At 39.5% G+C, this 24075-nt stretch overlaps 1 long non-coding RNA gene across 4 annotated transcripts in view; it reads left to right on the plus strand.

The window, feature by feature from the left end:
• LOC120406598 overlaps positions 1–24075 on the plus strand; it is a 128243-nt gene that overhangs the window by 44752 nt on the left and 59416 nt on the right. For all 4 annotated transcript variants that reach the window (XR_005599387.1, XR_005599388.1, XR_005599386.1 and 1 more), the window contains exons 3-4: positions 10069–10118; positions 10809–10901. This is a non-coding gene — a long non-coding RNA (uncharacterized LOC120406598). The remainder of the gene's footprint in view (positions 1–10068; positions 10119–10808; positions 10902–24075) is intronic.

Genomic DNA, 24075 nt, shown 5'->3' on the forward strand with positions numbered 1-24075 from the left:
AGGATTAGAATTCAAAATTACCTTGAGAAATCAGAAATGTGGTCTGAATTCAAAAAGATGAATTTCAATAAAGATAAGTGGAAGGAAGGAAAAATCAAGTGCACAACTACAAACTAATAATTGGCTAGGTTGTAGAACAGCTGGAAAGGATCTCGGGTATAGTGGATCACTAATTGAATGAGTCAAAAATGTGATGCAGCTGTGAAAAAGGCTAATATCATTCTGGGGTGTATTAACAGGAGTGTGGTGTGTAAGAAATAGGATGTAATTGTCCTGCTTTACTCAGCGCTGGTGAGGTCTCAGCTGGAGTATTGTGTCCAATTCTGGCACCATACTGTAGGAAAGATATGGACAAATTTGAAGAGAGTCCAGAGAGCAACAAAAATGGTTTAGAGGTTTAGCAAATCTGAACTCTTAGGCAAGGTTAAAAACCCTGTGCATGTTTAGTCTTGAGTAAAGAAAAGTTAGGGGGTACTTGATTACAGTCTCAATATTTTGATGACATTTTAACCCATGACAACAGCCTAGTTATCTAAGGAAAAATAAAAAACATGGTCATTTGAAACTCAAAAGTAATATGCAGAAGTTGGGCAAGAGAACTAGTCAGAAGCTAATGTGGGTCTTACTCAAATGACAGATTAAGAGCATTTCAGCTAATCATGCGTGGTCAGTAGGATTTGACTCCAAGACCTTTGCACTAAGAAGAATATAAAACTTGCATAACAAGAATGTTACATAGCTTCCCATATCAAAAGGAAAGCTGGTCTCGAGATTTGCAGGCCACGGCACTAGTTCAAGTTCTTGTATTGTCACTACTGTTCATAATTAATTTCTAGTAGAGGTTGAACTGAGGACCTTGAGCACTGAAATACAGACCTCTATCACTTCAGGTAAAGGAACAAGTCTATTATGACCACCTGCAGCTTCAGAGTAGCCACCATAATCTTCTTTGCCTCTGCATGTTGAAGCAGAAGGCTGCAGCACTCATAACCCAGGAGAGAAGAAAGAAAAGCAAAAGGATTCTAGACTACTACAGTTGCATGAGAATTAAGTATTAATGAGGATCTCATAAAATGACAAGACTTTGGGCCACTGACCATGAGAATTAAAGTACCTTAGAACAGAGTGAGCGTTCACAGGCCCAATACATGTTTTTATTTGCCCCCCTCTTCACTAGCATCACCTTTTTCTTACCCATATTGAACTTAAGTCTGCTGGCTTATATAGAGAGCTGGTGGAAAATCTTCCTACACTTTTTTTCTTGTCAGAATATAAGGTTTTGTCAAAAAAAAAGAAAATTTGCTGGGAAAATTTCAACTTTCAGCAGAACATAAAGTCCTGGGCTTTCCCCCACAATTCAAAAACTTGGTATAGGAGAGAGGGGGGGTAGGACTTGAATTTTCTGAATTCCTGAAATTATAGGAAGTCTCTAATATCCTCCCTCTCCCCCCTATTTTAACTGTTTTACAACTTTTGCCTGATGGAAAACTGTATGTTGAAAGTGTTAATTGGTTTCTGAAAGTATTGCTATATTAACACTTAAAAGTAGAAAGTAGACTATTTCCTTATATCAAATATCTTAACTCAGCCAGTCACTGCAGAAGCAAGGAGAAACTGGTGCCATTTTTTATTAATAAATTGTATCTCTGTAGCAAAATTTAGAGAACTGGAAAAATATTGGAAGATGTTCATGTATTAACCTAAAGTTCCCAAGTTTGTTATCTTTTTCCTAGGAAAAGGGTTATTTCCAGAATGATTTTCTTTTTTGTAGGAAAAACAGCAAGAAAATCAAGGGTTATACAATGTCACTTCAAGCAAAAAATGTGTATTTTGTTGCTTTTCTACTGACATTGCAATTTTTTCCACAGATCTCTATCAGTAAGTCCAGTGGCTGACAGTGAACTATTACAATTAGTTTGTGGGAGGGGAGGATGCTATTGCAAACCTATTTGAAGAAATTGGGAATAATAAATAGAAGGCATGCATAACTTTGCTGGCCATGGAGAGCCCTTCAGTCATGCCCCTGGTAACAAGCATTTTCTCTGTGCTGGAGCAAACTGTCAAATTAATTTGTAAATGAAATCGCTACAAGGGTCTGTCATGTAGGTCAGTCTTGTAGTACATGCTCTTGCATGGTGTACCATTTCAGCCCTCATTCCTAGACCATGCTGACAGTGATTTGTCATTTTAAAAGTCTACAGCCCAATAAACACACTGTAGGGGGGTAACGATCAAATCAAATTAGTGCTCGGTAACTGTACACCAGTGAAACCAAGTGGACAGATTAGTCTGTGTTTGCTGGCAAGCAAGTCAGAAGTCAAGATGTGATCAATTCACTAAACTACAGTGACAGAATAATATATTAAAATGGATTGATCTCTGAGCTATACTAAATCAGGTTAACTCTTGTCCTTGGGTGAGTTTGTTTTACAGAGAATTTCCTCAATTTCTGTTCAAAATTCTCCAAAAATTACATTTTGCATTAATGTCGTCTTTGACATTGTTGTTTGGCATAATTTTACATTTTTTTTCACCACCAGCTATGCTGATATCTCCCTGAAAGATATGAAGTAGCAGCTTGGATCAGAGAGTTCACAATTAATTGTAATACTCCCTGGATGACTGAAAGATGTGAATATGGGAAGCCTATCTCTTTCATGATTTTTGTAATCAAAAAGCTAAATACGTGATGACATCTGCTTTCTGGCAGTGTTAGAATGAGTGTGGTCTAAGTTATTTAGCGGAGAACTGTCTACTCACTGACTTACTGTGAGCTCAAGTTATGGTGCTTAACAGCACCAAGCCTAATTTTTTCTTCAGTTGCAACACAGGTATAGTAGTTAACTATGATGACTGTTTATGTTGCCATTTAAAGTGGTACTTGAGGGCCACAGTCTCTCTCTCTTTCTGAAGTATGCGGAGAAGTGTAGGCTCTTGAATACAACCATGTGGTAACTGCTGCCAAATGCTTGCTTACGGTGAGCACTTATGTTTCACAGGACATGAGGTTTAGTGTTTGTAAAAGGTCTTGAGATCCTTAATGACAGTTGTTCTAAAGTCACAAATACTATTAATGCTAGGATTTCAATATCCCTGCCAAGTTCTCAATGCTTTTATATAAAAATGTAATAACTATCAATAAAAATATTTTCAAATCCTATGATATCACAGAGAAACTCCAGGAAAACTAATTACCTAATTGCTGGAAATTTATATGTATTTCAGAACTGAAATCAACTGGATAAAGCACAATCACCCTTAACATCAACACTTTTACTCTCCCCAAATTAGAAGAATGCGTGTTGTCACATTTGATATAGCACTGATCTCTCTGACACTGATTTAATTCCATTGTCATCTTGGGATTACTCCTGGTATGAGATCAGAACCAGGCCTTTTGTTTATGAATGTTTCTCCTGCTCCAGCACATTCTTTGTTAAAGTGAATATGCGCACCTTAATTGGGAAGGAGAAAAACTCATGCAGAGGGAAAATTTTTAGTTGCTTCGGTCTCTTTTATTGTTTCTGCATGCTTCCCTTTGTGCTGACTGCCTCCCTCATTCCAGTTCCCTTCTTTCCCGTATCTGCGGTTGATGGAGCTACCCTAGTGCTAGTAAGAATGCTTGAAATGTCATGTTCAATGGACAAAAGTAAATTAGAGGTTCTGTACATGGGGATGTAGAATCTTGAGCATTGTATGAATGCTGCGTTTTACTAAGGAACTCTTGGAAGTCCAATCCTTGTTTCTCTCTTCTGCAGCACAGAAAAATGTTATCAGATGATACATCTCTTGTATCTCATATCTTATATTTTTAAGGGATCAGAGCATAATATTTAATTTTAAACCAAAATTCTTTTGGCAAGAAAATTGCAAAACAAGGTTATCCTTTATAGTGGAGAATGCATAAATCTTGACTACCTCTCTTCTAATAATGTCTGTATTAAAAATGAATGAATGCAACACTTTACTGTGTGTTCTATTTAATATTAATACTGTGTATTAATGAGTCCCTATACTGAATCAGGAATTAAGAGCATAGCAAGGTTTCTTCTCTTTTAAAAAGCTTCTCATCTTGCTGAGGAAAAGCAGTTAAGCACCTGAATACATCTCTGAAGACATTTGCAGTTCTGGGGTTTGTGTCTTTAATTTTCAAATATCTTTAAATAAGTACTGTTGCTTCAGTGTTTGGACATTTTGTCCAATGTTTTTCACAAGTAAAGTACATCATGGATAAAATCTGTAATTGCCAGGATTGAAACCAAAGGGAAAAAATGTTTAAAATGCCATGAATATACATGAGGCAAGGTGGATGAAAGAAATCTTTCCCAACCCCACTGTTCCATCCTCCCAAACTTACCAAACTCATCATCAGAAGTAAGCTCCCCACAGACCAGGACACACCAACTCAAAGCAGCACCAGACCCTGGTTTTTTTTTGCCTTCCTCTGCAGCCTGGGGCATGGGTCGCTTGTTGGAGGATTCTCTGCCCCTTGAAGTCTTTAAACCACAATTTGAGGATTTCAGTAGTTCAGACATAGGTTTTGCAGCCACTGGGAATCGTCCCAGACCCGCAACACTATGCGGTCCCACCAGTCTGTGCTTGTTTACCAGGCCCAGAATCGGTGTTCCATGCCACGAACCTGCCCAATTAACACCATGATGTGCACATTGTCAGGGCCCATACTTTGTGAGAAGTCTGGGTCCATGTCTTCATCATTCTCGTCACCACGCTGCCATCGCCTCCTTGCCTGGTTTCGCTTTTGCAGGTTCTGGTTCCGCATATCCTGCCGGATAATGCGCATGGAGTTTACGGTGCTCATAATTGCCTCGGTGATCTGAGCAGGCTCCATGTTCCCAGTGATATGGCATCTGCACTGAAAAAAGGCGCGAAATGATTGTCTGCCATTGCTCTGATGGAGGGAGGGGCGACTGACGACATGGCTTACAGGGTTGGCTTACAGGGAATTAAAATCAACAAAGGCTGTGGCTTTGCATCAAGGAGAAACACAAACTGTCACACAGAATGGCCCCCTCAAGGATTGAACTCAAAACCCTGGGTTTAACAGGCCGCTGATTTCACAGAGGGAGAGAGGAGCAAATGTATACAAATGAATACAAAACAAGTCTGGTCTATTTCTTGTTTTGATCCACTCCATCCATCTTAGGCTGGCAGCAGACGGTGCAGTACAACTGATAGCCATCATCATCTCCTGAGTGCGCGGCAGAAGGTGGTGCAGTACGACTGCCGGCAGTACTGAGTCTCCATGAGACGAAACTTGAAAAGGGAATGACCTGGCTGAGCCACTCCGATGTCTGCCCAGGCCCCAGGCGGCCCTGACCAACCTCACAGGGGGAGGGATAGCTCAATGGTTTGAGCATTGGAGGGGAACACTTAGGAATCTGGGGCAAAATCAGTACTTGGTTCTGCTAATGAAGGCAGAGGACTGGACTTGATGACCTTTCAGGGTCCCTTCCAGTTCTATGAGATAGGTACCGAGGTTGGCTAAAAGAGCACCCAGGAGTACAACGACAACGGCTACCAATCGTAATGCACCGTCTGCTGCCAAAAGGCAATGAGCTGCTTCAGTGTAGCAATGCAGTACCACGTCTGCCAGCACCCAGGAGACATATGGTGATGGTGAGCTGAGCAGGCTCCATGCTTGCCGTGGTATGCCATCTGCACAGGTAACCCAGGAAAAAAGGCGCCAAACCATTGTCTGCCGTTGCTTTGAGGGAGGAAGTGGGGGGGGCCTGACAACATGTACCCAAAACCACCCGCGACACTGTTTTTGCCCTATCAGGCATTCATTGGGATCTCAACCCAGAATTCCAATGGGCAGCAGAGACTGCAGGAACTGTGGGATAACTACCCACAGTGCAATGCTCCGGAAGTCGATGCTAGGCTCGGTACTGTAGACACAGTCCGTTGACTTAATGCACTTAGAGCATTTTGTGTGGGGACACACGCAATCGACTGTATAAAAACGATTCTAAAAAAGACTGCTATAAATTCCACCTAATTTCGTAGTGTAGACATATCCTAAGTTAGGATTCCAAGACTACTTTATTCCTGCTTCTAATGTTGTGGCACTGGCTCTTCTGACATAGAAAGCAATACAGTATATTAAAATCCACAAATCCTAATTTGATGCATTGTGTCCACATGCATCCACAAACAAAATCAAATACAGATATGTGAACAGTTAGAGATGCTATTCTTGAGGCAAATATCTTATTTACTATTTTATATGCATGAAATAATCAGTTGACAAAAACAGTTAATACCAAAACCACATAACTAAAGAGAGAGGGGGAAACTAGTTATAACATCAGCCATGTTCAGCATGAAGCTACATTTTTTTTAAGTTAAACCTCATTATCCAACTTAATTGAAATTGCTACCATGCAGAATCTGCTTTAGCATCATTAAGGTGCTTTTTTATCATAGCATTTGTAAATATATAAATCACTTTAATACATTTTTAGTATATTACTTTCGCTTTAGCAGGCTGTTTTTCTCAGATTTCAAGTAACATACATTCTATTACACTAATACCTATTTGCTGATGTCATAAAGTGCCTTTTTATCAAGTATTCGGATGCTGATATACAAGGAATCCCACACTCATACTGAAGTTAGTTTGTCCCCAAAAGCCTAACAGTAGACAGACCATCAACCAGAAATAGTTAGACTCAAAACATTTATTTTTAACCTTGAAGATATTGAGAGCAGTATTTGCATAGATATAAGACAGAACATTCCACCAACTTGGAGATAGGTAAGGAAAATTCTGTATGGCACCGGGCCAAACAGTACAACTAATATATTATCTAAGCCAAAGCATAAGGTCTGAGCTGCAGGCCTGTAAACAAGACTCATACTGAGCAAGTTTATAGGGTTAATGGAGTACTAACTTTAAATATATATAAGAACTCACATTTAAATATCATGGGCCAGACTGTGACCTGTCCTGTGCACCCATGCAACACATCTAAACTGGTGTGCCAGGGAAGTAAGATGGGACAGATTACTTTCCACTCCCAAAAGAGGGGTAAAACTGGCAACCAGATGGTGAAAACTGGTTCCTCATTTGAGCCTCGGCCAGCACAACCACATGCTACCTGTTTTAAAACAGTAAAAAAAAAAATCAAACTGTTTTGATGCTTAAAATAAAAACCTATTGCCCTTAAGATCCCATAGGTAAAATACCACCTATTTAGGGTCAGATTCTCGCATTTTTTCTCATGATGAGTAGTGCATTACTTAGTGAAGTCCCATTAATAACAATCAGACTAATTGCAGAATAAGATACCACTCAGCGTTAGGGTCACACAATCTTCCCCTTAAAATAAAAGATAGCCCTCTCCTCCTTTACTTACTCTGCTTCATATCATAAGGCAAGATTATTCCCAATTTGCACAAAAATACGATATAAGCTTTTCTAAGCAGCAGCCTATAACCTATGTATATTAGATTTTAAATGTAATCTTTGGTAAAATGGTTCTAAATGCCCTCATTCTGCTCAAGGTGTGTGTGTGTGTGTGTGTGGCAGGGTCAGAGGAAACAAACATATTGAACAAGATTAAACTAACCATAGGAATGGGAAATGATATGCAACAGCATTTTGTGTTATCTAAGTCTCTTATAAAAATAATCATGAAATTTAAAAATTTCAGTAGTTTAAATGAGTATATTTACTCTTGGCTTTAAAAAAGGAGAATTAGAGAACATTTACATCACCATTGTTGGTATCGCTGAGACAATAATATTTATCAGATTCTGTCTGCGTTTTTAAGAATAGATAATCTCACTCTTTCAAAGCAGAGGCACTGAGCTCATATATTGCCATCTAAACAGATAAGATTTAGAAGAAACATTTACAACACCGAAGCCCTGTATAGCTGCACATTTTTTTGTTTTTTTCTTTGTTTAGAACATAAAAATGGCCATATTGGGTCAGACCATGATCCATCTAGCCCAGTATCTAGCCAATAGTAGCCAGTGCCAGAGGCTTCAGTGGAAATGAACAGAACAGGACAATGATCTTTTGAAATATCTTGAGTATTTTCTATTGTGTGACTAAGCACCCCTGTATTCAGATCCTATACAGTATTGTAATAATCTTTGTGGAAAATATGCCTTGTGAGGTGGTATTTGAAAACTAACAACTCATTAGTTAATATTCTTGTGTGATGTATGTATGCAATGTATATTAAGAGTTATGGACATATGCTGGAAAGAGAACTAAAAATGGGTTTAAACCAGGCATGCCAGAGGGAGTTGGTGCACAGATCTGCCAAGATCTTGAATGCAAATGAAGCAGAATGGACCAGAGGCAATGGGATAGTAATCAAAACCATCAAAACTCACACCATGATCGAGGTCAGCATGTCTGGACCAGATTGATAGTCAGGCGAAGACAATGAAGGCACGTTGGCATGCCACATAAACTAACAAGCTAACAAGTGGGGGAAGCAACGACATAGCTACACACAGCAAGAGAGAGATGCTGGATTTGGGTTTTACTTTTCAGAAGAATCCATTTAGAAGGTTTACTGGTCTATAAAGAGAAGTGAACTTCAGGTGATAGGCAACTGAATCAACTGATCATACACAGTATTACTGTATTATAAAAGTGTATAGAGAGAGATCTTGCCATTAGCTTTCAGACACACTGGTGATTAATATCACTGTGAAATATATGTATTAACACTATGTAAGGAATTATTGATACTCATTGATATTAGGTTGAACAGTTTTCCCAGACAAGTAGATAGCTGTAGCATTCCCTCCTATCTCCTATGTAAATGAAGCATGGTGAAGTCAGAAACAATAGAAGTCCCATTTGCATAGAAATATACGGTCAGAATGGGAAGCCCTTGAAAAGAAAAGCTCTTGAAGCGAGATTGCTGAACTGTACAGAAGCCATCTTTTGCATCCATCAGTAGATAGACACAAAGGAACAGAGTCACTGCAAGCTGAGAAAGATGGGTCCTTCAACCAAGGAGGGGGAAGTCTCTGGAACTGAGTTTAAGTGAGAAAGGTGCTTAGGCAAAGATCTTTCACCTTGTACTTTTGTGGAATGTCCTGACTGAGGGAAAGTCATCCATGGCTGGGAAGTAAACTGACTGGTAAAAGATACCATTTTGCACAAAGTCTATATCTTGCTAGATTGTTTTAGACTCTTAGATGCATGTTTTCACATTTATTTGCTTGTAATCCTTTCTAACTTTATTCCTTTCACTTTGCATCATTTAACCTATATCCTACTGTTAATAAATGTGTTTTGTTTTACTAAAAACCAACTGTGTGCTGTTTAAAGGGAATAGTGTATTCAACCTAGGTAAGTTTAATAAGCTGCGATGTGCTTTTTGTGTCTTTAGAGGAGCAAACAAACCCTGTTATTACTTTGAACTGTCTAAGAGATTGCTGGACGCCCCAGGGCCCATGGTTTGAGGAAAATTGAGAACTTGGGAGTGTGTTGGCATCACCTTGCTGGCTGTAACCCAGGCTGGTGGAAGCCAGAGTGCAGATGTGAGACTATAAATGAACTGCTGGAGTCAGAGCTGCTGAACCAAGACTGTCTAGTGCACAGAAACTCAGTGTGTGACCTGCATGCTGGCAGGCATGCATTGTGTGGCTCCCAAGGTTCCTGGGCAGGCAGTGACACAACCCCTAACTGGTCTGGATTGCACTGCTGAATATGACAGTATCATCTGAAAATTTTGCCACCTTACAGTTCACCCCCTTTTCTAGATCATTTATGAATATGTTGAACAGCAGAAGTCACAGTACAGATCCTTAGGGGACCCCCAATTTACCTTCCTCCATTGTGAAAACTGACCATTTATTCCTATCTTTTGTTTCCTCATGGCTTAATAATTCACAGTAAATAGTTTAAAGGTACAAAAGAAAATATTCCAATTAATAACAATGGAACTATTTTAATGATTGTGATTATATTATAGATGTTAATACAATAAAAAGCAATCTCACATGACTTCTGTGTTTTCCTAATCCCTTTAATTTCTTAGCTGCTTCTTTTGTTTCATTCCTTTTATCTTACAGCATCCTTCTGAATTTCCAGTCATATTCAGACATGAACATCATGCCGCAAGGTTAGTGATGTGTAGTATAACAAAGATTGGATATAGTGCTAAACAGTGCCATAGTGATCATAAGAAAGACCATACTTTGTCAGACCAATGGTGCATCTAGCCAAGTATCCCATTTTCCAACACTGGTCAGTGGCAGATGCGTTAGAGGGATTGAAGAGAAGAGGGCAATTGTTGAGTGATCTATCCCCTGTCATCCATTCTTAGCTTCTAACAGTCTGAGGTTTAGAGACACCAAGATTATGAGGTTGCTTCCCTGACAGTCTTGCTAATAAGTTCATAGAATCATAGATTCATGTAGGTTAGGTCCATCAATAGTTATCTAATTATTTTATGAACCCAGTTATATGTTTGCCCTTTACAGCATCCCCTGGCAATGAGTTCCTCAGGTTGACTGTGCCTTGTGGGAAGAAGTATTTCCTTATCTTTGTTTTAAACCTGGTTTCTATTAATTTCATTGGGTTCTTGTTCTTATGTGAAGGGGTAAATAATAATTCCCTATTCGCTTTCTCCACACCATTTATAATTTTATAAATCTGTATCATATCTCTCCTTAGTTGTCTCTTTTCTAAAATGAGGAGTCCCAGTCTTTATTTTCTTTTTTAATCTCTCCTCATATGGAAGTTGTTCCATACCTCTAATTATTTTGATGACTTTCTTTGTACTGTTTCCAATACGAATATATCTTTTTAGAGATGAGGCGACCAGAACTGCACACAGCATTCAAGGTGTGGGCATACCATTGATTTATATAGTGGCTCCTTTCTGCCTTCTCCTGCCTCAAGGGTGAGTGACAGGGGCGGGAGGGTTTAGAGGAGCAAGCAGCAGGTGGGGAGGGCCTCAGAGGAGGAGACAGAGTGAGGGTGGGGCCTTGGGGAGAAGCTGTGCAGTGCAGGTGGGGCCATGGTCCAGGCACCAGTGCCTCCCCCCCCTCACCCCCACCTACTTCTCAGGAGCTTACGGTGGCAGTGCCTCCAAAAGGAGATGTTCTGCATCTGGCATTTCTTGTCCCATTTTGGGAGGCTTATACCCACCGCCCATGCTTCCTGACTATCTTATTTGATTAAGCTAGTGTTAGTGTCTGTATTAATTCCACACAAAATTAGTTACATTTGAGATTTTTATGAAGTATTATTGGATATTGAAAGCTCACTGTCATGATGCCTCAATTTCTCTCCTTCTTTGTATTTAAGATAACTGACTCCTCCATGCAAATAAGAGAAAGCTATCTTTTTAGCTAATGCTTCCTCCCCAATGCTTCACATTTTCTTCTTAATGTTATTCCTTTGAAATACTACTTATGCATGTACAGCACTTATATAGTGCTGTATAAACTAATCTTCCCAATCACGATGAGTGGTATGTAGAAAAACATTATTCCCCCTCTTCATTCCTGCCTATGAGAAAGATGTGGCAAAAATGTTGAGTGAGTTGCCCAAGGATGCACTGCAAATCAGTGCCGTCATTAGAACCTTGAAGTTTCTGATTCCAGATCCTCCTCTCAGCTAGCCTTTGGTTGCTTCTTCCTTGTTAGTTTTATTGTTTTTTTTTTAAATGAGGAGTCCAATCCCATGAAAAATAAAATGAAAGATTCCCTTGACTTTAGAGGGCTTTAATGCTTTAATCAGGACTTTAATGCTCTGGGATATAGTAAATAATATCACCTGTCTGTGAATTACTAAATAGAACTATATAGAAGGCTTTATAAATCTGGAAATAAAAATGCAGTGCTCAGGATCATTAAAATTATTTCAAACAATCAGTTTTGGAGTCCCTTACTGTGGAAGCAGCATTTGGGGTAATTGTTCTTGAGAATACTTCTTGAATTGTATATTACCTTTTTAGTGCAAGATTAATATAACAAGGGGGAAGAAAGCAAAGATGCATAAATACAGAATAATCATCTTTCTGTCGTGTTCTCTGTATTTTAAATATACATTCATATTGTAAGTCTTCATATGTGACTCTCTTCAACAATGCCAACAGTATTCTGCTGTCACATCTTTATTCATTTTGGTCAGAAGCAATGTTAAGGAAGACTCCATGAAGCGCTCTCTGTAAAATATCACTATATTTTTCCTAGGAAGACAACAGCTAAGAGGCATCTTTCTGTTTTTGCTTAAAAAAAATAGAAAATAGCTGTAGATGATTATATGAAAACCCTGGTGAGAAAATGTAATGTCTAACTAAAATAACTCTGTATCCATCCTCTTCACCTAAGTATAACTGTCCTTTTCAAACCCTCAATTCCTCACTAATGGCTTTCTCTGGTATGCCTCATGCAGCCTAACATTTTAGTCGTTGAACCCCCTTTTCTGAAGCAAAATTACATCCACAAGTTTTCTGATCTCCCATAATTTTCTTCCCTTGTTTTCTTGGCAAGGCTGATGCTATGTTTGTTATGCTTTAAAATGACTGCTTTTCTAAAGTCTGCAATGTCCATATCCAATTGATGCTTGTGTGTGTTTATATGTGGCTTGGATGCAGCATCCTTAGCAAACTTTCTAGGTCAGTATAAAGCAATGAGCAGTCACTTTCTTATGGTGGAAAGTTTGGTGGCATGGTATTAATGCCCTGAATTCCTTATAGTTAATGTAAACAAAATAATCATTAGGATTTTTATTTCTGTTCTCTACAAAGAAACCCAAGTGCCCCTTTCAGTAAACACTGTCACATATCAGCTGTTTAAAGCCACTTTCTGAATCCATAATGTCATTCTAGGTTAATACAAGCATGTTTCTGTTCAGTTTTGACAGGAAACGGTTCTGACTGCTTAATCATATTTAATTGTTCATAAATAAAGTCTGAGGTTTAGTGATCACTCCTTTTTAAAGTGACACAAATATAAGCCCACTGACATCTGCTCAACATTCTTGTGCTACTTATAGAATGTTGAGGGAGCATTTGGACACTAACAAATGTAATAAAAATAATTAAATAAATAAACCTGGGCTCCTCGAAAGTCTTAAAAAAATGGCACAAGCCTGTTGTCAGCAGGAAAAATTCACCAGTAGAACTGGTTGAATAACAGAATTTCAATTCTATAGGAAGTCCCAATGCTTTGAAATTTTGTTTCTCATTCCATGTTGGAACAAACCTCCAAAATTTCCCGTTAAACCAAGTCTAAAATGTTATAATATTGAATATGCAATATATTAAAACTACTCTGAAATCTATTGAAAATGATAAAGTTATAATCCAATGGGTTTGCCTTGTTGAAATGAGAAATGATTTATTTTGACTTTTTGCTGTCAAAAATTTCATCTATATTGACAAGTTCCAGCAGACTGTCTCACTGTTCAAGAAACTGAAATTTCCAATGGAAAACTGTTCCCTCAATTTTTTTGGAAGCTCTAATCTGCCCTCATCAAATCATTCATCAGGTTATTAACCAGAAGATTAGTCTGACTTACCACCAATGCTCAAACTATGTACAAGTGGTTGGGGAGAGGAGATAGAGATAGCTGGCCTCCACTCCCGTCCACCTCCTCCGTCAGCGCCCTACTCCTTTTACTGAATGCAGCAGTAGAGAGATAATCCTTTCTCTCTTAGGGCAGACTTCCTGGTGCTTATAAGCACCACACGAGAAGAGGCGGAGCTCATGTGGTGTTCGTGTGTTGCTCTGCTACAAAACATGCCGTCTATGAATTTTTAACTTTCAGAATTTGAGTAGGTGAGTGGAATCATTAAGACCTAAATTACTTTTGATCAAATGATTTTCTTCTCTCATTAAAGCTCCAAAACTGTAGGCAAGATGTGGTGGTGTCTCTTATCTTGAGTACCTGAAGTACAGGATACTGACAGGAGGCCCGGCATCAGGCAGTGTTCAAATGTTCTTGGCTCTCTGTATTCATATTTGGGGTCATTCTTCAGTTTCCACTTGGTCATATTGTCACTGGCCTTTGCCACCCCAGCTCTTTCCCAATTTAGAGTACACCAGTGTTCTGATGTGAGGTCATTGCCTGGGGAGGGTTTTCTTTCTGAAGGAACCATGTTCTCCAAGATCATTGGCATTTCCTGCCATTTTATTACTCTCTAGCCTTCCACGCTGGTATTTTGGAGTCAGATTTTCATAGGCAATGCTCTTTCTGGACTTCCACCTCTTGGGTGTTGGAATGTGTCCATACAGTGGATATCTTGGATAATACACTTGTTTTTCTCTCTCCTTTTTAATGAAGGCATCCTGCCTCTGATGGTCATGCAACCTCAGTAAGGCAGTATAGCGACAGTGTGGGAGTCCTTGTTAAAGTCCTTGTGATGATCATACAGAACTGATTGATTTAATTCAGAATCAGTTTTGTGTGCATGGCTCAAGCATGAGCATATTGGGACACAGTATTCTGCAGCTGAGTAACAAAGGATGAGCCTGGTTGTTTAGAGTATTTGGGAGTTGGCTCCCCATTTTGTGTTGACCAGTTTTTGGAGAACAAAATGTCTGGAGTTCACTTTCTTTTTCAGCTTCTTGAGTGCTATGATACACTGTACCTACCCCATGGTCACCATTTTTATATGGTTATGATATATTTTTTACAAAGTATGCCTCGTGAGGTATCATTGGAAAACGTATTATCTGATTAATAATATTATCCTGTTGAAATGTGTGTAACAACACTTTATGTAAATGAGATTTTCTGATATGATTGTAACTGAAATAAGTTGTAGTTCTGGGTAACGCCCAAAAACCAATTTCTCAGAGACAAAGCCACACTAACATGCCAGCAAGGTGCTAAGGAGCCATTACCTGCTTAACTGTCCATTCACCAGCAAGTGAGAAGGTGTAAGCAAGAAATGTACATTTCATCTCAGAATCTCACATACACAGGAGACTGTTTGTTTCTATCCTGGTGGGGTGTAATCCTTAAAAAGAGGAGGAGGGTATAAAAATAAGAGACAGTGATCTCCACATCACCCCTTTCACCTCCTCCCATCTGTCTGCTTATGGCATCAATGAATATCTGAAGAACATTCAGCTGGGGCAGACGTCCCTGGTTAAAAAGGAAATCCAGGAACTGTCGCAGCTTATGGTCAGAGAGACATTTTTCTTTTAAATTCATTTAGGTATTAACTTGCATTTTTTTCTATTGTAACCAGTATCTGACTTTTATGCCTTATCACTTGTAATCACTTAAAATCTATCTCTCTATAGTTCTACTGTTTTATCCAATCCAATGAGTTTGGATTGAAGTGTTGGGGAACCTCAATTTGAGAATACAAGGCTGGTGCAAATAATTTCCCAGTGTTGGAATGACTGACTATGAGCTTGCACTGTCCAGGAGAACACTGAGCAGTAAGATGCACATTTCTGGGTAACAAGGCTGAGACTAAGAATTTGTGGGTGTCACCGTGTATGTAGTTCATGAATGGCTGGGAGAGCATTTATGTATTTAGCTGGGAGTGAATTTACATACTGAAGCCTGCATGAGTGGACAAGAAGGCTGTTCTGACAATAAAGAGGTATAAAAGACACCTCAGGCTAGAGAGTTCAGGGGACAGCACTATTAAACAGTTCATATTGTACCCTGGGGAATGTCATAAGTGCTCTTTGGATGTCAGTGTTGGGCCTAATGTGACCTCAAGGTACACTGCATGAAACATCTACCATTTTCTTTGCTGAAAGGACAAAGCCAGTGAGAAAGTGTTTGTTTTGTACAAATTATCAAGACACAAAATATATTGTCTGAATTTTAGAAGTTCTAAGTACCCCCATCTGTGATTGAGGTCAGTGGCAGCTGCAGGGGCTCTCTACACCTGTGAAAATCAGGCCATCTATGTAGGCAGAGTTGCAGCTATTGAACAATGAAGCAGTCACAGATAGTGTGCACAGTCCATGTATACAGAAAAAACCATGGATGGGGAAACATTTGGGAAAGGTGGAGATTATCCAGAAGCATGAGCTCCACTTGAACCAAAATAGAACTAGACAGCTGATGTACACTGACCACATTTGGAGGGATTATTTAAATGAGATGCTGAGGGAAAGCTGACAAATGCATCACTAACAACCCTAACAAATGTCAAGGTATCTCTTTAACCAGTATATTATAGGACAGAATGGTATTAGACTAAGGAATTAATTATAAATAGAGACATTGCCCAAAATAAAAGCTATAAATGTCTATGCACCAATGTGAGAATTGTAAAAGGAAAAACATGTAACTTGAAAAGCCTGCCAGCAGGAAAAGATCTTGTCATAGAAGCCATTGCTGAAACCATCCCGATGTGCAGAAAGAATAGCAAATATGGCAGGCGCCCAACTTGGCTTAACAGTGAAATCTTCTGTGACCTTAAACATAAAAAGGAAACTTACAAGAAGTGGAAACTTGAACAGATGACTAGGGAGGAGTATAAAAATATTGCTTGAGCATGCGCGGGGGTAATCAGGAAAGCCAAAGTACAACTGGAGTTGCAGCTAGCAAGGGATGTGAAGCATAACAAGAAGGGTTTCTCCAGGTATGTTAGCAACAAAAAGAGGTCAGGAAAGGTGTGGGACCCTTACTGAATGGGGGAGGCAACTTAGTGACAGATGATGTGGAAAAAGCTGCATTTTTTGCCTCTGTCTTCACAGAAAGGTCAGCTCCCAGACTGCTGCACTGGGCAGCACAGTATGGGGAGAAGGTGACCAGCCCTCAGTGGTGAAAGAACGGGTTAAGGACTATTTAGAAAAGCTGGACATGCACAAGTCCGTGGGACCGGATGCAATGTATCCAAGGGTGCTCAGGGAGTTGGCTGATGTGATTGCAGAGCCATTGGCCATTATCTTTGAAAAATCATGGTGATCGGAGGAGGTCCCAGACGATTGGAAAAAGGCAAATATAGTGTCCATCTTTAAAAAAGGGAAGGAGGAGACTCCAAGGAACTACAGACTGGTCAGCCTCACCTCAATCCCTGGAAAAATCATGGAGCAGGTCCTCAAGGAATCCATTTTGAAGCACTTGAGGAGAGGAAGGTGATCAAGAACAGTCAACATGGATTCACCAAGGGGAAGTCATGCCTGACCAACCTGATTGCCTTCTATGATGAGATAACTGGCTCTGTCAAGATGGGGAAAGAGGTGGACGTGATATATCTTGACTTTAGCAAAGCTTTTGATACGGTCTCCTCCAGTATTCTTGCCAGCAAGTTAAGAAGTATGGATTGGATTATAAGGTGGATAGAAAGCTGGCTAGATCGTCAGGCTCAACAGGTAGTGATCAATGGCTCAGTGTCTAGTTGGCAGCCGGTATCAAGCAGCCAGGGATCTGTCCTGGGACTGTTTTTGTTCAACATCTTCATTAATGATCTGGACGATGGAATGGATTGCACCCTCAGCAAGTTCATGATGACGCTAAGCTGGGGCGAGAAGTAGATATGCTGGGGGATAGGGATAGGGTCCAGAGTGACCTAGACAAATTGGAGGATTGGTCTACAAGAAACCTGACGAGGTTCAACAAGGACAAATGCAGAGTCCTGCACTTAGGACGGAAGAATCCCATGCACAGCTACAGATTGGGGACCAACTGGCTAAGTGGCAGTTCTGCAGAAAAGGACCTGGGGATTACAGTGGACGAGGAGCTGTATATGAATCAACAGTGTGCCCTTGTTGCCAAGAAGGTTAATGGCATATTGGGCTGGATTAGTTGGAGCATTGTCAGCAGATTGAGGGACGTGATTTTCCCCCTCTATTTGGCACTGGTGAGGCCACAGCTGGAGTATTGCATCCAGTTCCCCCCCCCCCCCCCGCACAGAGAGGATGTGGACAAATTGGAGAGAGTCCAGCAGAGGGCACCAAAATGATTAGGGGGCTGGAGCACGTGACTTATGAGGAGAAGCTGAGGGAACTGGGTTTATTTAGTTTGCAGCAGAGAAGAGTAAGCGGGGATTTGATAGGAGCCTTCAACTACCTGAAGGGGGGTTCCAAAGAGGATGGAGCTTGGCTGTTTTCAGTGGTGCCAGATGACAGAACAAGGTGTAATGGCCTCAAGTTGCAGAGGGGAGGTCTAGGTTGGATATAGGAAAAATTATTTCACTAGGAGGGTAGTGAAGCACTGGAATGGGTTACCTAGGGAGGTGGTGAAATCTCCATCCTTAGAGGTTTTTAAGGCCCGGCTTGACAAAGTCCTGGCTGGGATGATTTAGTTGGTGTTGGTCCTGCTTTGAGCAGGGGGTTGGACTAGATGACCTCCTGAGGTCTCTTCCATCTCTAATTTTTGATGATTCTGTGAAATGGTGGATTGACAAAAAGGATACATAGCTATTATATTAAAAGTAAAAGATTAGGTCATAGAGGATGGGGAGTAGGCCAGACCTAAAGATTCCATTAATGATGTAAAAAATATGAATGGAAAGGGACCATACAGTCAAATTGGTATGACACCATACCCATGTCAGAAGAATAAAAAGAACTGACCAGTGATTAAATTGGTTCAAAATAGGAGGAGAAGCTCAACAAATCTCCTGGTGGAATCTCATTATGTGTGTTACTTTGTGAATGAATATTGCATCACCATGAGTAATGGGAAATGTCACAGTGAGGATGGTTGGAGACAAGAGAATAAATATTGTCTGAAAGGAGTAGATATCCCAAAGCAGACCCCTAATTAGACAATCAGCAGAGATGGAAGTGGAATGTGTGTATGTGGAGCTGTGTAGAAGAAATATCCCTTGTTCTTTGATTTTTATTTATTTTTGTTATTTCTTCCCCATCTGCACATCCCACTATGAATAAACAGAAAGGAGGACAGAACACTCAGTTCTATTCAGTTTTCCTGGTTTCTGGTTAGGGGTAGTTTCCTGTGCCCCTGGAGGGTAGGGGGAGCTGAAGTGGGTTCTTCATACCATAGAAGAGAGGGGGAACTTGCAGAGATGTCGTCTTTTCAAGAGGAAAACTTACATCTGTGTAAAATGTGTATGTGCTGGTGCTACTTTACCTACTATTGGGAGAGCATGAAGCCACAAACTCCCCAGCTAGGCAACAACATCTACTGTTCACACTTCAGGTTCTCCCACTTGATGTGTCCTCATTTTACCAGCCCTTTACTTTTAATCCCTGCTCAGCATCTCAAACTAGCTGAGCTAGTAAATCATTGGCCTCAGTCAGCTCACTATCTTGCTATTCTATGTCTATTACCGTCTTACAGGCTAATGTCACAGCACAAAATTCTTGTAACTTACTGGTTTATCATTTCTTGTTTGCTCGATTTATATGAAGGCAGTCCCAGGCCTGTCTCTACAGTTTGTGGTTCAATTGCTAGCTTGCTTGTCTGATGACAAGACACAGCTCTCTGTGAAGACACTAGCTCACTTGCTGAAGCATACTGAGTTTATGAAAGGTGCATGTGGGAGAAGAATTTGACCTAAAGTTTCTTAAATTTAGTATCATCACCTTTAAATGAGGATTTAAACTATCAATTATGATCAGTGGAAAGGGTGTTTCCTGTCTAGTCCTTATCTGAAAAGGATACGATTGGGACAGTTAATGCTATTATAAATCATGAAAATAAATAAATACAAGGAGAATGTATTGTAAGTACTTTTTGTGTTTTGAAAAGTTAAAAATTGAACTGTATTTGGGCATAGATGCTTCCCTTTTTGTTATTGTACAGGCCTTAAACTGCTAGCGTTAAAAATACTGTAAACCAAGCAAGACTTAATTCCATATATTCTATTGTGTCTACTGTTAGTTAGTAAGATAATTTCAAACACTTAGTTGCAAATTTCCAAATTATGGAGCATTTAAGTATGTAACAAGATAGGAAGGCTAGTTTTGTGTAAGAATTATGGTAAAGTGAAACTTGTTTTCTTACTTTCCCAGCTGTCCTAATAAGCGAAGCTTTGATTAATACTTTACTAGTGTAAAGAAAACCTTTTTGTTTTCTTCTGTATGGTAAAAATTGATTACTAGCTAATAATGTGCTTCTAAAAGCTGGAAGTGCCTTGCTTAACACTGCCATGTCAGTTATAATGGAGTTGAAGTAGGACACTGGGTGAAACAGACTGTGCTGGAATTTACTGGTGTGCGGTATGCATGTGAATGAGTCAGTAGCAACTGCCCATTCGTTTCACTTTCTGACACAGTTATTAGCTACCTGTAGCTAGGCAGACAGCCTAGAAAATTATGTTGTGGTCCAATGCTTTTAGTTCCAATAGAAACTGAAGACTGTTATTAATCTCTTTTTCTGGTGAAAGAAAAGAAATTTACTATCAATTTTGTTTTTAATTGAAGTTTTTCTTGCAAATTGATTTAAAAGAACAAAAGGCAAAGTGTTTTTTTTTAAACTTTTCTAACCTTCACAGATGCAACAATTTAAGAAGTTTAATTTTCTGGTTTGAGAGAGAGAGTCTCTGCATATTATCCTGTGCTAACTGGGGATGGCTGGGAAACAACAATTTCATTTGTGAAAAATGTTGCAGTTTCAAAATTTATTTAATTCCTATGCAGAATAAAAATGAGACCTTTTGAACTTTTTTCAGGAAAGAAGAGATTCACCTCAGCAGAGCTAGTAGTCTGATGGTTCAGGTACTTACTGGGTATATGAGAGTCCTAGGTCCAAATCCTTGGTCTGAATCAGGTAGGGGCTCACATATCCGTTGACTGCCCTAGCCCTCAGGCTACTGGCTACTCTGGAGAGCGGTGGTGGTGTCTTCAAACTCCATCCCCTCACCAAGATGTATATTTTGGTTTCAACGGTGTTTGTTACATCCAGGATGGACTTCTGAGGCGGGAGGAAGAGAAACATTTTTTGTTAGCTTGTTAATAAATTATACATTTCCACCAAACTCTTTTTGTCAAAATGAATTGTATTTTTCAACTTGGAAAAATGCCACTGAAAATTTTCTTAACAAAACCTTTTCTTAGAGAAAGCCTATTGGCTGCACTGTAACTTTCCATTTGTTTTCTTTATGTATAATACTGATTGTGTTAGATTCTGTACTACCCGCCACAATGAATCAAAATTCAGCAATATGGCTGACATTTTTCCTTGGTAAGGCCCCCATCTAGCAAAGCACTGCATCTCATGTATTGTTGCTCATATGATTCACATTAGCAAAGTTGTGCACATGCTTAAGTGCTTTGCAAGATCAGCCCTTCATAGTAGAACAGTAATACTTTATTCAAACTGCTGGGTTTTCTAGAGATTTATACAGGCATAAGGGTAAACTTCACACTCCATGTAGGGGATTATTCAACATGAATAAAAATGGCAGAATCCGGCCCTTAATTTTCACCTTGGTGAAACCTTTCACTTCTGTTAATTACTTCAGGTGAATTTTAGATCTTAATAGGATTTATATTTTTCTAGTTCTATAAACTTATATTTTTTTATCTGAATTTGGGAAGCATAAGTTTATGTATTAGGACACACCAGTGTATGTGTAAAATAGATATAAAATGTGTGTGCATATGTAATATGAAATCTTTTTCAAAAAGCCAAGGTCATTAACTTTTATTACAACTTGCATCTGTAGTTGGACATGGATGTATATAAAATCAGTCCCCAAAAGGCCTTGAAATTTACTGAACAATGAATCTTTATTGCTTTTAAATGAGAACTACACTGAGTTTTTCATGGAAAAGTATAACTAAGGATTCAGGAAAGCAGGGCGACCGTAAGCTTCCCGACACCCAATTTGGACAACCAGATAAATGAAAGCAGGTTACCACAGAAAAGCAACCATTGTGATCCTCTAATTTGACTTCCTGTATAACACAGGCCATTGAACTTCCCCCAAATATTCCTAGATCGTATCTTTTAGAAAAAACATCCAATCTTGATTTTAAAATGGTTATTGATGGAGAATCCACCACATCCCTTAGTGATTTGTTCTAAGAAGTTAATTACTCTTAGAAATCTATGCCATATTTCTAATCTGTATTTGTCTGGGTTCAACTTTGAGCCATCGGATCGTTTATACCTGTCTCTGCTAGACTGAAGAGCCCATCATTAAATATTTGTTCCCCATGTAGACACTTACAGAATGTAACCAAGTCACCCTTTAATCATCTCTTTATTAAGCTAAGTAGATTGAACTCCTTGAGTCTATCTCTATCAGGCATGTGTTCTAATCTTTTGGTGATTCTTGTGGCTCTTCTCTGAACCTTCTCCAATTTTTCAATATCATTCCTGAATTGTGAGTACCAGAACTAGACACAGTATTCTAGCAGCAATCACACCAGTGCCAAAGGAAAAATAACCTCTCTATTCCTACTGAAGTTTCTCCTGTTTATACATCCCAGGATTGCATTAGCTTTTTTGCCCACAGCTTCATACTGGGAACTCATGTTTAGCTGATTTCAACCACAATCCCCACAACTTTGTCAGAATCACTGTATCTCAAGATAGAAGCCCCCCCAATCTGTTAGTATGGGATGCATTCTTTGTTTCTCCGTTAAAATGACTGAGCAATTAAAAGAAAAAGTAGAAATTTTATTTCACAAACTCCAGTGCTTGGAGGCAGAAGAAAGATTTCTGTAAATATAAATTGCTTGATTTAATTGAGACTGTAACCTGTTTTCTCAAGCAATAGTATTATCTTGTGTTTTAAATAAGAAGACATTTTTTAAGATGAAGAAATGACAACGGCCCAAAATGATGATTTAACGGTAATTCTGCTTTTGGGTTATGTATCTGAAGCACTGTGTTTAGAAACTATTGCTTTCTTTACATGTGTTGGTGTGTAAACTTCTATATGGACATTGCTGCTAGGTAAAATTTCCCTAGAAGTTATCAAAAGGAAAGATCACAAAGAAACGTGTTCCTTCCTTCCTGGGAACTACTTGTTATCCAAACACTGCTTTAATTTTAATCTGTTAGAGAATTTGGTTCAATTTTATTCAGCAGTAAACTAGTTTAATCTAGGATCTTAAGACAGAATGTATACAGTATTTAAAATACTACCAAGAGCATATTCTAAGTATTTGAGAGTTATTCACTAATCAATATCACTCACTGCATACATTCCTTACAAAGACCTGCCCACTGGATGCCCAGGAGCAGAAAAGGGTGCATCAGAAACTTTAGAAAAACAGTGACCTTTGGTCTGTCATGAGTACCCTTTCATGAAAATTTGACCAAGTATTAAAGAATTGTGCCCCCATCCTTCATCAGTTCTTGTTTGCTAATTCAAAGATTTGAAATAGGATTCCAAAGTAATGGGAAAGGAGGGTGGGAAGTAGGGTGACCAGACAGCAAATGTGAAAAATCGGGACAGGGAGTGGGGGGGTAATAAGAGCCTATATAAGAAAAAGACCCCAAAATTGGGACTGTCGCTATAAAATTGGGACATCTGGTCAACCTAGTGGGAAGTAAAGATGTGCAGAGGTAATCCAGTTGAAGAACAGTTACCTATCAATAGCATGTCTTTCTCCTTTGAGAATTGCTTCTTCAGTTCCCTTGTCTGGGAGATTAACTATCAGCACAATTTCCAGAAGGCGCATTGAAGAGCATTAATTAAATAAAACTGCTCTACCAAACTGGTCATCAGAATGAGATGCCAAATCAAAATTATTATCCAAATTTAAGAGAGGAGCTCCAGATCTCCATAATAAAAATATTACAAAATTATGCTATGGAAGCTGTTTTGGACCGTGTGAAATGTAATCTTGTTATCTCAGAAGCCTTGTTGATCCTAGGAGTTTTTTGCCATGAAATTTTGCTGTTGCAAAATCTAGTTAAGATCCACTAGTGATAGCAACATTGAGAGCTCTAGTATAGACAAGAAGTAAAATTTCAAAAACACGTAAGCGAATTAGGACCATAATTTCCATTTTCAAAAGTGACTTAAGCCCTTAGAACAGGGGTTTGTGGGCTGGTCCCAGCACGTCAGGGCTTTGGATCCAGCCCACGGGATTGCCACCCCTGTGGCGCCTCAGGCTCCGTGCCACTCCCAGAAGTGGCTAGCACCTCGTCCCTGCGGCCCCTGTGAAAGGGGGGCAGAGGGCTCCGCACGCTGCCCTCGCCTGTGAGTACACCCCCCCCGCCTG

The sequence above is a fragment of the Mauremys reevesii genome, linkage group 5 (genome assembly GCF_016161935.1).
Source record: "Mauremys reevesii isolate NIE-2019 linkage group 5, ASM1616193v1, whole genome shotgun sequence".
Taxonomy (NCBI): domain Eukaryota; kingdom Metazoa; phylum Chordata; order Testudines; family Geoemydidae; genus Mauremys; species Mauremys reevesii.